Source organism: Nerophis ophidion, linkage group LG09 (assembly GCF_033978795.1).
Source record: "Nerophis ophidion isolate RoL-2023_Sa linkage group LG09, RoL_Noph_v1.0, whole genome shotgun sequence".
NCBI classification, from domain to species: domain Eukaryota; kingdom Metazoa; phylum Chordata; class Actinopteri; order Syngnathiformes; family Syngnathidae; genus Nerophis; species Nerophis ophidion.
The window spans coordinates 6,504,409-6,521,681 of record NC_084619.1 but is presented as its reverse complement, the minus strand read 5'-3'; the positions used below and the strand labels follow the sequence as shown (position 1 = coordinate 6,521,681).

General features: G+C 44.9%; 1 protein-coding gene across 3 annotated transcripts in view; it reads right to left on the bottom strand.

The window, feature by feature from the left end:
- Positions 1-17,273, bottom strand: part of ldb1a (LIM domain binding 1a) — a 98,511-nt gene that overhangs the window by 35,277 nt on the left and 45,961 nt on the right. Inside the window, exon 1 of one of the 3 annotated variants that reach the window (XM_061910167.1) lies at positions 5,412-5,706. The exons of the other annotated variants lie outside the window; for them this stretch is intronic. The gene's annotated coding sequence lies outside the window, so the exon portion shown is untranslated. Of the gene's footprint in view, positions 1-5,411; positions 5,707-17,273 lie in introns of those variants that run through there. 3 annotated transcript variants of the gene reach the window in all.

Genomic DNA, 17,273 nt, shown 5'->3' with positions numbered 1-17,273 from the left:
AAATCTTAGCTGACATTGTTTAACACGATAATTGTGAAAAATCCCGCTAGTAATCACAGTGCTAAAAATAACGTTCAAAATATAAAACATTCTCATGCATTTTAATCCATCCCTCCGTTTTTTACCACACTTGTTCAAGAAGTCACGTTAATGATAAGAAGTATTTTATTTATTATTGGTTAGATTCAGAATAACAATGTTATTAAAAAGAATAAGAGACTTATTATACTCTAAACATGTTGGACTTACTTAAAAATGCACACATTTAGTTGTATTCAGTGTTAACAAATATTATAAGGCTCTTACGGAAATACATTTTAAAGTATTTGGCTTTCATGGCTCTCTCAGCCAAAAAGGTTCCCGACCCCTGATCTACTGTATGTACAGGTGAGAATAATCAATTCAATCTGTCATATGCATGTATGCCCTGACACACCATTATCATTTAATGACCAAAGAAAAACACTTTTTACACTTTTTTACTGAAATAAATACACCTACAACTTCCATTTATCCATTTTCTACCGCTTGTCCCTTTCGGGGGTCGAGGGGGGTGCTGGAGCCTATCTCAGCTGCATTCGGGGGTAAGTCGCCATCTCATCACAGAGCCAACACAGATAACATTCACACACTAGGGCAAATTTAGTGTTGCCAATCAACCTATCGACCTGGTCATTTTATTAGTAATTGATTAACGTTGAAAAACTTATTGGGGTGTTACCATTTAGTGGTCAATTGTACGGAATATGTACTATACTGTGCAATCTCCAAATAAAAGTTTTAATCAATCAATCAATGCCTACTGAGCCTATGGTGCTGTTAAGTTATTGTGGCTCAATGTGCCTTAATTTTTTGTATTTTAATGTATTATTATTTAATATATATTAATGTTTTAGTTGCTTAAGAGATATTCCTGGCTCTGAATTTGCTCATTGCTATTTTTATGTTTTTGTGCATTATTTGTTGCCGTAATCATTAAACAAACAGGTTACTCATCAGTTACTCAGTACTTGAGTAGTTTTTTCACAACATACTTTTTACTTTTACTCAAGTAAATATTTGGGTGACTACTCCTTACTTTTACTTGAGTAATAAATCTCTAAAGTAACAGTACTCTTACTTACCTCTCCTCTCTGGTCAACAAAAGCACCTTGAGGATTCTAGCGGGAACTCTCATTCAACCCTTCTTCGATTACGCTTGCACCTCCTGGTACCCCAGCACCTCCAAAACCCTCAAATCTAGACTCCAAACATCCCAGAATAAGCTAGTCCAGTTACTTTTAGACCTCCACCCCAGATCACACCTCAATCCAACCCACTTCTCCAAAGTGGGCTGGCTCAGGGTGGAGGACAGAGTAAAACAACTTGCACTGAGCCTAGTCTATAAAATCCGCTACACCTCCTTGATACCGAAGTACATGTCAAACTACTTCCTTAATGCAAATGACCGCCATAACCACAACACCAGGGGGACCTCCACAAACCACGTTAAACCCAGATTCTGATCTAACAAAGGTCTTAACTCATTCTCTTTCTATGCCACATCAATGTGGAATGCACTCCCAACAGGTATAAAAGTAAGTGCATCTCTATATTCCTTCAAAAGCGCTCTAAAACAACACCTCCAGGCAACTTCAACACTTTACTAATACCCTCCTCCATTCACATCCCATCTCCCCGGATTATAAACAACTCAAATGTACTTCTAATGTATATACTTGTTCTTATGCTATGTGAACTCACTATGTTCTCTGCTGGCTGTACATATCCTACTAAATAAGACCTACACTGTTTCAATGTCCACATTTCTCTGTTGATGCAATTGTTGATGACTGAAGTACTGATATCAACCAAAGCTCCTCATCCCACCCCCCGGATTGTAAATAATGTAAATAATTCAATGTATATACTATGATGATTAACCTGTGTGATGACTGTATTATGCTGAGAGCAGTGTTCATTTTGACGAAAAATTTTCGTCATCGTTATCGTCAACGACCTTTTTTTTCTGACTAAAACGAGACAATCACTAGATAAAAAATAATTTACATGGACTAAGACGATGACGAGGTGTATTGACATATTCGTCAACGAATAAAAACGAGACGAAAATGTCTGCCAGAGACGAGATCCAATCGGAACTCATTTCGTTAGGAAGAGGCGGGAGGAGTTGGGAAGAGAACCAATCAGAGCGACGTAGTAAGGAAGTTACGTAAACGTTTTAGACAACATGTCAACGCCGGGGAGGAAGAGGAGAGAGGACATATGGGGAAAATTTATATTTGACGTCAAAGACAACAAGACGCAGTGTAAGAAATGCAGCGCGAGGATTACGGGGAAAAACGCAACAAACTTGAAGCGACATTTACAGTCGAATCACGCCGAAATCCACACACAGGTAAGCATTTTCCACAACATACAACTCACTCGACATTATCCCGTTTATTACACGGCTTACTCGTGAAATACTAAATTTGAGACATGATGCCTTCCGCCCGATTGTAGCTGAGATAGGCGCCAGCGCCCCCCGCGACCCCGAAAGAGAATAAGCGGTAGAAAATGGATGGATGGATGGATTTTCATCAAAATTCGACTTGCATCGGTGATTTTTCCTGTGTTTTGCTTTGACTTTCAGAAATTGAATGGAAAGTTTACATGTTACCCTTTAGTCGACTAAATCTACTGTAGTTTTCGTCGACTATAATCTTATGATATTTCGTCAACTAAAACTAAAACAATTTAAATAACAAATTTATGACTAAAACTAAATTGCATTTTAGTCAAAAGACTATGACTAAAACTAAATCAAATTCTGCCGTCAAAATTAACACTGGCTGATATTATATATTTGTACCATGAATTGATTAACGTGGACCCCGACTTAAAGGGGAACATTATCAGCAGACCTATGTAAGCGTCAATATATACCTTGATGGTGCAGAAAAAAGACCATTTATTTTTTGAACCGATTTCCGAACTCTAAATGGGTGAATTTTGGCGAATTAAACGCCTTTCTGTTTATCGCGCTTGAGGCGATGACGTCAGAATGTGACGTCGCCGAGGTAACACACCCGCCATTTTCATTTTCAACACATTACAAACACCGGGTCACAGCTCTGTTATTTTCCGTTTTTTTGACTATTTTTTGGAACCTTGGAGACATCATGCCTCGTCGGTGTGTTGTCGGAGGGTGTAACAACACTAACAGGGAGGGATTCAAGTTGCACCACTGGCCCGAAGATGTGAAAGTGGCAAGAACTCTGCCGCCAGACCCCCATTGAATGTGCCGGAGTGTCTCCACATTTGACCGGCGATGCTAAAGCAGACATGGCACAGAGATGTATGGATAACCTGCAGATGCATTTGCAACGATAGTCAACAAAATCACAAAGGTGAGTTTTGTTGATGTTGACTGCCAGCTAATCGATGCTCACATGCTACGCTAATCGATGCTAACATGCTATTTACCGGCGGTGCTAAAGCAGACATGGTACAGAGATGTATGGATAACCTGTAGATGCATTTGCAACTATATTACGTTTCCTTCCACCCACATTTAATGCGAAAAAAAACACTTACCAATCGACGGATTTAAGTTGCTCCCGTGTCAAAAGATGCGAAAGTCCTGATCGTTTGGTCCGCACATTTTACCGGCGATGCTAACCCCGGCCATGCTATGACTATGAATTCGCTCAATAGCTTCAGTTTCTTCTTCAATACTTTCAACCATATGTTTCAATACATGCGTAATCTGTTGAATCGCTTAAGTCGCTGAAATCCGAGTTTGAATCCGAGCTAATGTCACTATATTCCCATTGTTTGTTTACATTGGCAGCACTGTGTAACGTCACAGGGAAATGGCCAGTGTCTTCGCAGAGAGCGAAAATAAGGCACTTTAAAGCTTTATTTAGGGATATTCCGAGAGCGGTAAAATTTTGAAAAAAACTTCCAAAAATACAACAAGCCACTGGGAACTGATTTTTATTGTTTTTAACCCTTTTGAAATTGTGATAATGTTCCCCTTTAAACAAGTTGAAAAACTTAATCGGGTGTTACTATTTAGTGGTCAATTGTACGGAATATGTACTGAACTGGGCTTCACGGTGGAAGAGGGGTTAGTGCGTCTGCCTCACAATACGAAGGTCCTGCAGTCCTGGGTTCAAATCCAGGCTCGGGATCTTTCTGTGTGGAGTTTGCATGTTCTCCCCGTGAATGCGTGGGTTCCCTCCGGGTACTCCGGCTTCCTCCCACCTCCAAAGACATGCACCTGGGGATAAGTTGATTGGCAACACTAAATTGGCCCTAGTGTGTGAATGTTAGTGTGAGTCCCCATCCATCCATTTTCTACCACTTATTCCCTTTTTGGGGTTGCGGGGGGCGCTGGCGCCTATCTCAGCTACAATCGGGCGAAAGGCGGGGTACACCCTGGACAAGTCGCCACCTCATCACAGGGCCAACACAGATAGACAGACAACATTCACACACTAGGGTCAATTTAGTGTTGCCAATCAACCTATCCCCAGGTGCATGTCTTTGGAAGTGGGAGGAAGCCGGAGTACCCGGAGGGAACCCACGCAGTCTCGGGGAGAACATGCAAACTCCACACAGAAAGATCCCGAGCCTGGATTTGAACACAGGATTGCAGGACCTTCGTATTGTGAGGCAGACGCACTAACCCCTCTACCACCGTGAAGCAGTGTGAGTGTTGTCTGTCTATCTGTGTTGGCCCTGCGATGAGGTGGCGACTTGTCCAGGGTGTACCCCGCCTTCCGCCCGATTGTAGCTGAGATAGGCGCCAGCGCCCCCCGCAACCCCGGAAGGGAATAAGCGGTAGAAAATGGATGGATGTGTGCAATCTACTAATAAAAGTATCAATCAATCAAACTTAAGTACAATTTCTGTCTACTCTATCCACCTCTGAATACAACCAGCCAATATGATGAATGCAGCGGCTTTTTACAAGGCAAAAACACCATTTTGCGTGACATATATCACGTACACGTAATAATCTGACACACTTTATGAATGCAACTTTTTAATTGGGATCCTGCTGCAGCGAAGTCCGCCATAACCCATCAGTGCAAACAATGGAGCTGCTGCATCCAATCACGCAGATGCGAGACGTGACCAGAAGCGAATAAACACTAAAGAAGAGGAAAATAAACCTGGAAAGACTAAGTGATAGAAGCAGCAGCAGGGGTGTGCTTGCAAAGGCAACCATAGCAACTAACACCCGGGGTTCGGTGTCAACTATCCGCTGGGCCGCATCCGTTCCCGGGGAAGGGATGCTAAGGCTATCGAGGGTCGCTAGCCCCGCCGCTAAGTGCAGGACGACCCGGTACGGCGTTCGTTATCCAGCTATGGACCGGCGGCGACAAAGCCGACAAGAGAGGGGTGCGGGCGGCGGTTACCTGCGGAGAAAGATCCACCGAAAGGCGGCGTTGCTTCACACCTCCACCCGGGCGCTTCCAAGCTAGCTTCGATGCTAGCCGGAGAGGCTGGACGGGGATAAAAAAAAAAAAAAAACACTCGCACTGTCCCACACGAAAGACGGCGAGACGGGGTAGAAAACTCAGCAACGCACCGAGAAGTTGAAAATAATTAATAATGAACTAATTGTGTTTTAAATATTAATTTGCATAGGAGCGTGATAGTACCCATGTATTACTACTACTACTACTCTTCAGGACCCTTTGTTCCTGCCAGTCCGACACTGGGGGAGAGAAAAAACAAGCCCCGCCTCCTACAGGCCACGCCCCCTATGTGCAAAAAAACAAAAACACACATAAATTGAAAAACTACACTCATCTGCCATGCTTGCATAACATTATGTAAATACCCATCCATCCATTTTTCTACGGCTTGTCGCTTTTGGGGTCGCGGGGGGGTGCTGGTGCCTATCTCAGCCGCATTCAGGCGAAAGGCGGGCATACTTGCCAATCTTCCATCCATCCATTTTCTACCGCTTATTCCCTTTTGGGGTCGCGGGGGGCGCTAGCGCCTATCTCAGCTACAATCGGGCGGAAGGCGGGGTACACCCTGGACAAGTCGCCACCTCATTGCAGGGCCAACTTGCCAATCTTGAGACCTCCGATTTCGGGAGGTGGGGTGTGGGGTGCGTGGTCGGGGGTGGGGCGTGGTTAAAAGTCACGTATGTCCATCCATCCATCCATTTTCTACCGCTTATTCCCTTTCGGGGTCGCGGGGGGCGCTGGCGCCTATCTCAGCTACATTCGGGCGGAAGGCGGGGTACACCCTGGACAAGTCGCCACCTCATCGCAGGGCCAACACAGATAGACAGACAACATTCACACTCACATTCACACACTAGGGCCAATTTAGTGTTGCCAATCAACCTATCCCCAGGTGCATGTCTTTGGAGGTGGGAGGAAGCCGGAGTACCCGGAGGGAACCCACGCATTCACGGGGAGAACATGCAAACTCCACACAGAAAGATCCCGAGCCTGGATTTGAACCCATGACTGCAGGACCTTCGTATTGTGAGGCAGATACACTAACCCCTCTTCCACCGTGAAGCCCCACGTATGTCATATATATATATATTAGAGATGCGCGGAAAGGCAATTATATCATCCGCAACCGCATCACCAAAGTCATCATCCGCTAACTTTTTGCAACTCAACGCCAAAAAAACGGAAATGCTGATTATCGGTCCTGCTAGACACCGACCTCTATTTAATGATACAACTCTAACATTTGACAACCAAACAATTAAACAAGGCGACACGGTAAAAAATCTGGGTGTTATCTTCGACCCAACTCTCTCCTTTGAGGCACACATTAAAAGCGTTACTAAAACGGCCTTCTTTCATCTCCGTAATATCGCTACAATTCGCTCCATTCTGTCCACTAAAGACGCCGAGATCATTATCCATGCGTTTGTTACGTCTCGTCTCGATTACTGTAACGTATTATTTTCGGGTCTCCCCATGTCTAGCATTAAAAGATTACAGTTGGTACAAAATGCGGCTGCTAGACTTTTGACAAGAACAAGAAAGTTTGATCACATTACACCTGTACTGGCTCACCTGCACTGGCTTCCTGTGCACTTAAGATGTGACTTTAAGGTTTTACTACTTACGTATAAAATACTACACGGTCTAGCTCCATCCTATCTTGCCGATTGTATTGTACCATATGTCCCGGCAAGAAATCTGCGTTCAAAGGACTCCGGCTTATTAGTGATTCCTAGAGCCCAAAAAAAGTCTGCGGGCTATAGAGCGTTTTACCTCAGTAGAAGCATTTAAGTCTCACCTTAAAACTCATCTGTATACTCTAGGCTTTAAATATACCTTCTTTTTAGACCAGTTGATCTGCCGCTTCTTTTCTTTTTTTTCCTATGTCCCCCCCCCCCTTGTGGAGGGGGTCTGGTCCAATGACCATGGATGAAGTACTGGCTGTCCAGAGTCGAGACCCAGGATGGACCGCTCGTCGGGACCCAGGATGGACCGCTCGCCTGTATCGGTTGGGGACATCTCTACGCTGCTGATCCGCCTCCGCTTGAGATGGTTTCCTGTGGACGGGACTCTCGCTGCTGTCTTGGATCCGCTTGAACTGAACTCTCGCGGCTGTGTTGGAGCCACTATGGATTGAACTTTCACAGTATCATGTTAGACCCGCTCGACATCCATTGCTTTCGGTCCCCTAGAGGGGGGGGGTTGCCCACATCTGAGGTCCTCTCCAAGGTTTCTCATAGTCAGCATTGTCACTGGCGTCCCACTGGATGTGAATTCTCCCTGCCCACTGGGTGTGAGTTTTCCTTGCCCTTTTGTGGGTTCTTCCGAGGATGTTGTAGTCGTAATGATTTGTGCAGTCCTTTGAGACATTTTTGATTTGGGGCTATATAAATATACATTGATTGATTGATTGATTGATTGATATAAAACTCGGGGGCGCACTATTATTAAATTGTCATATCAAGGTACGGGCCTCAAAATAACGTCTCGCGGGACGCAATTGGCCCGCGGGCCGCGTGTCTGAGACCCCTGATTTAGACTATACATGCTCCTTTACCTTAACGGTATGGGTAGTTTTACGATAGAAGATCAGGTCAAGGCATGTGTCAATGCTAACATGAATGGGGAGACTCCGACTGGTGTCAAATTTTACTTAAAAAAAAAAACCCCGGACTGGACTTTGAATTAAACTGCTCCCAAGTCTTGAAACTATCAATGACGTGCATTCAAGTGAACATTTAAAAAATGTTCCTGGATCACATTCTGACAGTAACATCGAATTTCTGTACAAATATTGGGATTTTTTTTCCCAGTTAACTAAAATCATGCAAGCGAGTAATAACCTGTGATTAATCATCCATCCATCCATCTTCTTCCGCTTATCCGAGGTCGGGTCACGGGGGCAACAGCCTAAGCAGGGAAACCCAGACTTCCCTCTCCCCAGCCACTTCGTCTATCTCTTCCCGGGGGATCCCGAGGCGTTCCCAGGCCAGCCGGGAGACATAGTCTTCCCAATGTGTCCTGGGTCTTCCCCGTGGCCTCCTACCGGTTGGACGTGCCCTAAACACCTCCCTAGGGAGGCGTTCGGGTGGCATCCTGACCAGATGCCCGAACCACCTCATCTGGCTCCTCTCAATGTGGAGGAGCAGCGGCTTTACTTTGAGTTCCTCCCGGATGACACAGCTTCTCACCCTATCTGAAGTGAAGTGAATTATATTTATATAGCGCTTTTCTCTAGTGACTCAAAGCGCTTTACATAGCGAAACCCAATATCTAAGTTACATTTAAACCAGTGTGGGTGGCACTGGGAGCACGTGGGTAAAGTGTCTTGCCCAAGGACACAACGGCAGTGACTAGGATGGCGGAAGCGGGAATCGGACCTGCAACCCTCAAGTTCCTGGCACGGCCACTCTACCAACCGAGCTATACCGCCTCTAAGGGAGAGCCCCGCCACACGGTGGAGGAAACTCATTTCGGCCGCTTGTACCCGTGATCTTATCCTTTCGGTCATGACCCAAAGCTCATGACCATAGGTGAGGATGGGAACGTAGATCGACCGGTAAATTGAGAGCTTTGCCTTCCGGCTCAGCTCCTTCTTCACCACAACGGATCGGTACAACGTCCGCATTACTGAAGACGCCGCACCGATCCGCCTGTCGATCTCACGATCCACTCTTCCCTCACTCTTGAACAAGACTCCTAGGTACTTGAACTCCTCCACTTGGGGCAGGGTCTCCTCCCCAACCCGGAGATGGCACTCCACCCTTTTCCGGGCAAGAACCATGGACTCGGACTTGGAGGTGCTGATTCTCATTCCGGTCGCTTCACACTCGGCTGCGAACCGATCCAGCGAGAGCTGAAGATCCTGGTCAGATGAAGCCATCAGGACCACATCATCTGCAAAAAGCAGAGACCTAATCCTGCGGTCACCAAACCGGAACCCCTCAACGCCTTGACTGCACCTAGAAATTCCGTCCATAAAAGTTATGAACAGAATGGGTGACAAAGGACAGCCTTGGCGGAGTCCAACCCTCACTGGAAATGTGTTCGACTTACTGCCGGCAATGCGGACCAAGCTCTGGCACTGATCGTACAGGGAGCGGACCGCCACAATAAGACAGTCCGATACCCCATACTCTCTGAGCACTCCCCACAGGACTTCCCGAGGGACACGGTCGAATGCCTTCTCCAAGTCCACAAAGCACATGTAGACTGGTTGGGCAAACTCCCATGCACCCTCAAGAACCCTGCCGAGAGTATAGAGCTGGTCCACAGTTCCACGACCAGGACGAAAACCACACTGTTCCTCCTGAATCCGAGGTTCGACTATCCGGCGTAGCCTCCTCTCCAGTACACCTGAATAAACCTGACCGGGAAGGCTGAGGAGTGTGATCCCACGATAGTTGGAACACACCCTCCGGTCCCCCTTCTTAAAGAGAGGAACCACCACCCCGGTCTGCCAATCCAGAGGTACCGCCCCCGATGTCCACGCGATGATTAATCATGATTAATCCAAATTCAACAGTGTGATTAATCCGATTAAAAAGTAATCATTTTACAGCATTATTTTTTAGGGCTAAGGGCCACAAAAATCCCAGCGTGGGTTGAAAATGGCCCCCTGGGTAAGCCCAGTATGAGGACTGTGCACTTCTATAAGAACACACTTGGCATTTTGAGCGCCTAAGTGCGTTTACGTTCAGAAGTGCAGCACAATTCAGTGCAATGTTGCACTTGACGTGCCCCAAAGGCTGAGTGTGCACAGATGGATCCCAACCCGATTAATCATTGCCATCTTGGCTTGGGCTATGATTGCAATTAACACTTCAAAAGGGGAAATTTATAACAAGATGAAGCAGATAAATATTGCCATCATCATTTCTGGTAAGACTGCAAGGATAGTCATTGATTTGAAACAGCAAGACAGTGGCAGATTTTGCATGGTATTCATTATAAAGTGTAAGTACAGAAGTCTGCAAAATGTACTCAGTTGACTTGAAGGCTAATAATGACAGCTAATAGCATGTAATTGTTCTCTCCCTCTACCCACATACTTAATTATTTAAAAATGACCACAGTCGCTCCCTAGCATTTCGGAGGCAAACGCTTGAATTTACATAGCGTACGCCAGGGGTGTCCAAAGTGCGGCCCACGGGTAATTTTTTAACACCCCCACGGCACATTTTAAAAATACGATGGAAAAATGTATCACTGGATCGGTTCGCAGCCGAGTGTGAAGCGGCCGGAATGAGAATCAGCACCTCCAAATCCGAGTCCGTGGTTCTCTCCCGGAAAAGTGTGGAGTGCCATCTCCGGGTTGGGGAGGAGACCCTGCCCCAAGTGGAGGAGTTCAAGTACCGAGGAGTCTTGTTCACGAGTGAGGGAAGAGTGGATCGTGAGATCGACAGGCGGATCGGTGCGGCGTCTTCAGTAATGCGGACGTTGTATCGATCCGTTGTGGTGAAGAAGGAGCTGAGCCGGAAGGCAAAGCTCTCAATTTACCGGTCGATCTACGTTCCCATCCTCACCTATGGTCATGAGCTTTGGGTCATGACCGAAAGGATAAGATCACGGGTACAAGCGGCCGAAATGAGTTTGGGGCTCTCCCTTAGAGATAGGGTGAGAAGCTCTGCCATCCGGGAGGAACTCAAAGTAAAGCCGCTGCTCCTCCACATGGAGAGGAGCCAGATGAGGTGGTTCGGGCATCTGGTCAGGATGCCACCCGAACGCCTCCCTAGGGAGGTGTTTAGGGCACGTCCAACCGGTAGGAGGCCACGGGGAAGACCCAGGACACGTTGGGAGGACGGCGTGGCGCAGTGAGAGAGTGGCCGTGCGCAACCCGAGGGTCCCTGTTTCAAATCCCACCTAGTACCAACTTCGTCACGTCCGTTGTGTCCTGAGCAAGACATTTCACCCTTGCTCCTGATGGGTGCTGGTTGGCGCCTTGCATGGCAGCTCCCTCCATCAGTGTGTGAATGTGTGTGTGAATGGATAAATGTGGAAGTAGTGTCAAAGCGCTTTGAGTACCTTGAAGGTAGAAAAGCGCTATACAAGTACAACCCATTTATCATTTATTATGTCTCCCGGCTGGCCTGGGAACGCCTCGGGATCCCCCGGGAAGAGCTAGACGAAGTGGCTGGGGAGAGGGAAGTCTGGGCTTCCCTGCTTAGGCTGCTGCCCCCGCGACCCGACCTCGGATAAGCGGAAGAAGATGGATGGATGGATGGATGAAAAATGTTTAAAACGTAAAGTGATAAAAAAGAGCAAACGGGTGAAATGTAACAAGAAAATGTTGCAATGTTTACTATAATAACACAAAACTGCCATACAGGCTGTTTCTTTCTTTAAAAAAAAAAATAATGAATCAAAATCAATGTCATTATGAATTATTGACCTATTCAAGGCTCCAATTACGTCACATTAAATGTTCCACTTTGAGATATTTTGGGGGAAAATGTTGCATATTTTGTGTTTGTCATATAAAAAACTAACCTGTTTTTTTTTTAAGAAGGGCCTAAAATGAACAAACAAAGAACATAAACAACAATAATAATAATTGACGGATTGATCTGAAATTGATCTCGAGATTATTGTGTCAAAAATAAACAGTAAAAAAATGTATCATTTATTTTTTTTACACTTCAATGCGTAGGACCCTTTTGATCCCCAATCATTTTAGTGTGATTTGTTTTTAAGTATCATTGCTCAAAAAATTATGAATTAAAATCAATGGTGTTATTAGTGTCAGAGGTATTTGTTGTCGAACCCTTGGATGACAACATATGTTGCTCCAAAACCTGTATGGATCTTTCAGTATTAATGGTGCCTTCACAGATGTGTAAGTTACCCATGCCTTGGGCACTAATACACCCCCATACCATCACAGATGCTGGCTTTTGAACTTTGCGCCTATAACAATCTCAATGGTTATTTTCCTCTTTGTTCTGAAGGACACCAAGTCCTCTGTTTCCAAATATAATTTGAAACGTGGACTCGTCAGACTACAGAACACCTTTCCACTTTGCATCAGTCCATCTTAGGTGAGCTCGGGCCCAGCGAAGCCGACGGCGTTCCTGGGTGTTGTTGATAAATGGCTTTCGCTTTGCATAGTAAAGTTTTAACCTGCACTTACAGATGTAGCGACCAACTGTAGTTACTGACAGTGGTTTTATGAAGTGTTCCTGAGCCCATGTGGTGATATCCTTTACACACGGATGTCTGTTTTTGATGCAGTACCGCCTGAGGGATCAAAAGTCCGTAATATCATCGCTTACGTGCAGTCATATCTCCAGATTCTCTGAACTTTTTGATGATTTTACGGACCGTAGATGGTAAAATCCCTAAATTCCTTGCAATAGCTCGTTGAGAAATGTTGTTCTAAAACTGTTCGACAATTTGCTTACAAAGTGGTGACCCTCACCCCATCCTTGTTTGTGAATTACTTAGCATTTCAGCTGCTTTTATACCCAATCATGGCACCCACCTGTTCCCAATTAGCCTGCACACCCGTGGGATGTTCCATATAAGTGTTTCATGAGCATTCCTCAGTTTTATCAGTATTTATTGCCACCTTTCCCAACTTCTTTTTTCACGTGTTGCTGGCCTCAAATTCTAAAGTTAATGATTATTTGCAAAAAAATAAATGTTTATCAGTTTGAACATCAAATATGTTGTCTTTGTAGCATATTCAACTGAATATGGGTTGAAAGGGATTTGCAAATCATTGTATTCTGTTTATATTTACATCTAACACAATTTCCCAACTCATATGGAAACGGGGTTGGTATACATGTGTATATATTAGAGATGCGCGGTTTGCGGTCTCATCCGCGGAGTCCGCGGATAAACCGCGGGCCGGGCGGTTGACATGACGAAAAAAAAGATTTTAATTAGATTCGGGCGGGCGGCGGTTGAACCATCCGGAAATATTTGATATGCATATTTCTGTGATCGGTATCCTTTGCCATTCAAAGTGCCATTTAAGACCCGTGTCATAAAGCGAAGAAGACAATAAGGGACGCTATTATTCTCCTGAATGACTGCCGGCAGTCACCCAGATAATAAGTATTAGGACGTGCTATGAAGCCATTGACTTTGTCGCCTTCTACAACATGTACGATCTGCTTATCAGTCCAGTATCATGTTTTGTGTGGCTTCCACAGACACACGCACACGACTGCAAGGCATGCTGGGTGACACAGAGTACACTAATTGTTGTGATATAAACAATTTTAACACTCTTTGTAATATGCGCCACGCTGTGAAGCCACACCAATTAAGAACGACAAACACATTTCGGGAGAACATCCTCACAGTAACACAACATAAACGCAACACAACAAATACCCATAATCCTTTGTATCCGTGACAATTCCTGAATATATTTCACACCAGGTGGGCGGGGTTGGGGGCGCGGGGGTGTAAAATATATTCAGGATTTGTCACGGATAGAAAGGATTATGGGTATTTGCTGTGTTGCGTTTATGTTGTGTTACTGTGAGGATGGTTTCCCGAAATGTGTTTGTCAATCTTGTTGGGTGTGGCTTCACAGCGTGGTGCATTTTAGTAAGTGTTAAAGTTGTTTATTTCACAACCATCAGTGTACTCTGTGTCACCCAGTATGCCTTTCAATCTTGAACGTGTAATTGCGGAAGCTGCACACATCATGTTGACGGACCAACAACTGGTTCGTACATGTTGTTGAAGGTGTCCAAGGCAATGGCTTCACTGCACGCCCATATTCTTGTAATCAGGATGAATGCAATTGGATAGTCGCGGGAACATTAGTGGCTCCGATAATCATCAATACTCTGTGAAACAGGTTAAATAGATCTGTGAGTGGTAAAGGCGAACAACCTCTGAAGTATTTCAGCGGGCGGTTGGTGGGCAGGTACGGTCCTGATAAAATGTTGGTTCGGGTGGACGGCGGGTGGATGACGACTTTGGTGATGCGGGTGCGGATGATATGATTGCCTATTCGCGCATCTTTAGTATATATATATATATATATATATATATATATATATATATATATATATATATATATATATTTACTTTTATTAACATGTTTTTGGGACGTAGGTAATGCTACTCCTGATCAAAATCTCTGATAAGTGCTTAAGAAACCGCATTAAGTGGTAATATGTGGGTTTGGGGCTGAATCAATCAATCAATCAATCAATCAATGTTTATTTATATAGCCCCAAATCACAAATGTCTCAAAGGACTTCACAAATCATTACGACTACAACATCCTCGGAAGAACCCACAAAAGGGCAAGGAAAACTCACACCCAGTGGGCAGGGAGAATTCACATTCAGTGGGACGCCAGTGACAATGCTGACTATGAGAAACCTTGGAGAGGACCTCAGATGTGGGCAACCCACCCCCTCTAGGGGACCGAAAGCAATGGATGTCGAGCGGGTCTAACATGATACTGTGAAAGTTCAATCCATAGTGGCTCCAAGACAGCAGTGAGAGTCCCGTCCATAGGAAACCATCTCAAGCGGATCAGCAGCGTAGAGATGTCCCCAACCGATACAGGCGAGCGGTCCATCCTGGGTCCCGACGAGCGGTCCATCCTGGGTCTCGACTCTGGACAGTCAGTACTTCATCCATGGTCATCGGACCGGACCCCCTCCACAAGGGAGGGGGGGACATAGGAGAAAGAAAAGAAGCGGCAGATCAACTGGTCTAAAAAGGAGGTCTATTTAAAGGCTAGAGTATACAGATCAAGCAATGCCTTCCATTAATTCAGGCTTAATCATCATCTGTGAGTAATGAACTGATGATTATCAAATTAATTAACCCCTCGTCCTGACCCTCTCCTCCATCTTAAAACAGCCTTCGTCGTCATCTGCCTGGCTTACATTAAAGCTCTGGATTGCGATCAAGAGCTTTGGCGAGTCTGAACCACTGATCAGTGTTAATCAGGCTGGTTAATTCAAGGCGTCTTTTAGTAAAGGCTTTTGCAAGATGATTGACTCTTCGCTGACGGCTCCAACCCTTTTTAGACCGCAGACCTGATCCTTTTCCTAGCCTCACATTATGTAAGCGAATAATCTGCAGCCTCACTTTTAATCAATAACCACTCTGATGTTTACAAGCAATAGATTTGAAGGAACAGAAAAAAAAGCCTCTGTGGTCTCTAAGTGCGCTTCAAAGCTCAATTGGTTGAGGCATTGGCTTTGTCAGTTTGTGTAATTATATATAGCGGGAGGATAGAAGATGAGGGACGTAAAGCGGTGGAGAGTAAATACATCTGAAGCCCACCAGGGACTCATGTACTAGTAAAGCCCTGCATTAGATCAGAGTAGACGTCACACAATAGCAACCGCAGAATGTTCAGGTAAAGACAGAATCTGGCACATCTTCTAAACCTAACCTTCAATTATTATCAGGTGATATGAAACCAGCTTTTTCTCCTTCTGGCCTTTCTGGGTTTTTTTTTGTTTGTTTGTTTTTTCCCCCAGTCTTGTCATTTTTTGACAAAACCCACAGAGCCCTATTAACATTTACAAAGCTGCAGGTGATGGAATATATTACATGAATTATAGAGTGAATGAACAAAAAGCTGCTCTGGCAACAGTAAATCTTCATTTGCATTCATTGATTGTCAACTGGGAGAAGAGCAGGGAGAGGAAGAGAGCGACACTGCCCTCTGCTGAGCAGAAAAAATATTACTTCAAATCAAACTGCAGTAAATGAGTAGTTACTGACCTTCTAGTCACATAATTTACAGAATCTGACACACAACATGATGCTGGACTGACAAGCAGATCGTACATGTTGTAGAAGGCGGTGTTAGCTTTCACTGCTATGCTGATGACACCCAACTCTACATGCCCCTAAAGCTGACCAACACGCCGGATTGTAGTCAGCTGGAGGCGTGTCTTAATGAAATTAAACAATGGATGTCCGCTAACTTTTTGCAACTCAACGCCAAAAAAACGGAAATGCTGATTATCGGTCCTGCTAGACACCGAACTCTATTTAATAATACAACTCTAACATTTGACAACCAAACAATTAAACAAGGCGACACGGTAAAGAATCTGGGTATTATCTTCGACCCAACTCTCTCCTTTGAGGCACACATTAAAAGCGTTACTAAAACGGCCTTCTTTCATCTCCGTAATATCGCTAAAATTCGCTCCATTCTGTCCACTAAAGACGCTGAGATCATTATCCATGCGTTTGTTACGTCTCGCCTCGATTACTGTAACGTATTATTTTCGGGTCTCCCCATGTCTAGCATTAAAAGATTACAGTTGGTACAAAATGCGGCTGCTAGACTTTTGACAAGAACAAGAAAGTTTGATCACATTACACCTGTACTGGCTCACCTGCACTGGCTTCCTGTGCACTTAAGATGTGACTTTAAGGTTTTACTACTTACGTATAAAATACTACACGGTCTAGCTCCAGCCTATCTTGCCGATTGTATTGTACCATATGTCCCGGCAAGAAATCTGCGTTCAAAAGACTCCGGCTTATTAGTGATTCCCAAAGCCCAAAAAAAGTCTGCGGGCTATAGAGCTTTTTCATTACTCTGGAATGCCCTCCCGGTAAAAGTTCGAGATGCCACCTCAGTAGAAGCATTTAAGTCTCACCTTAAAACTCATTTGTATACTCTAGCCTTTAAATAGACTCCCTTTTTAGACCAGTTGATCTGCCGTTTCTTTTCTTTTTCTTCTATGTCCCACTCTCCCTTGTGGAGGGGGTCCGGTCCGATCCGGTGGCCATGTACTGCTTGCCTGTGTATCGGCTGGGGACATCTCTGCGCTGCTGATCCGCCTC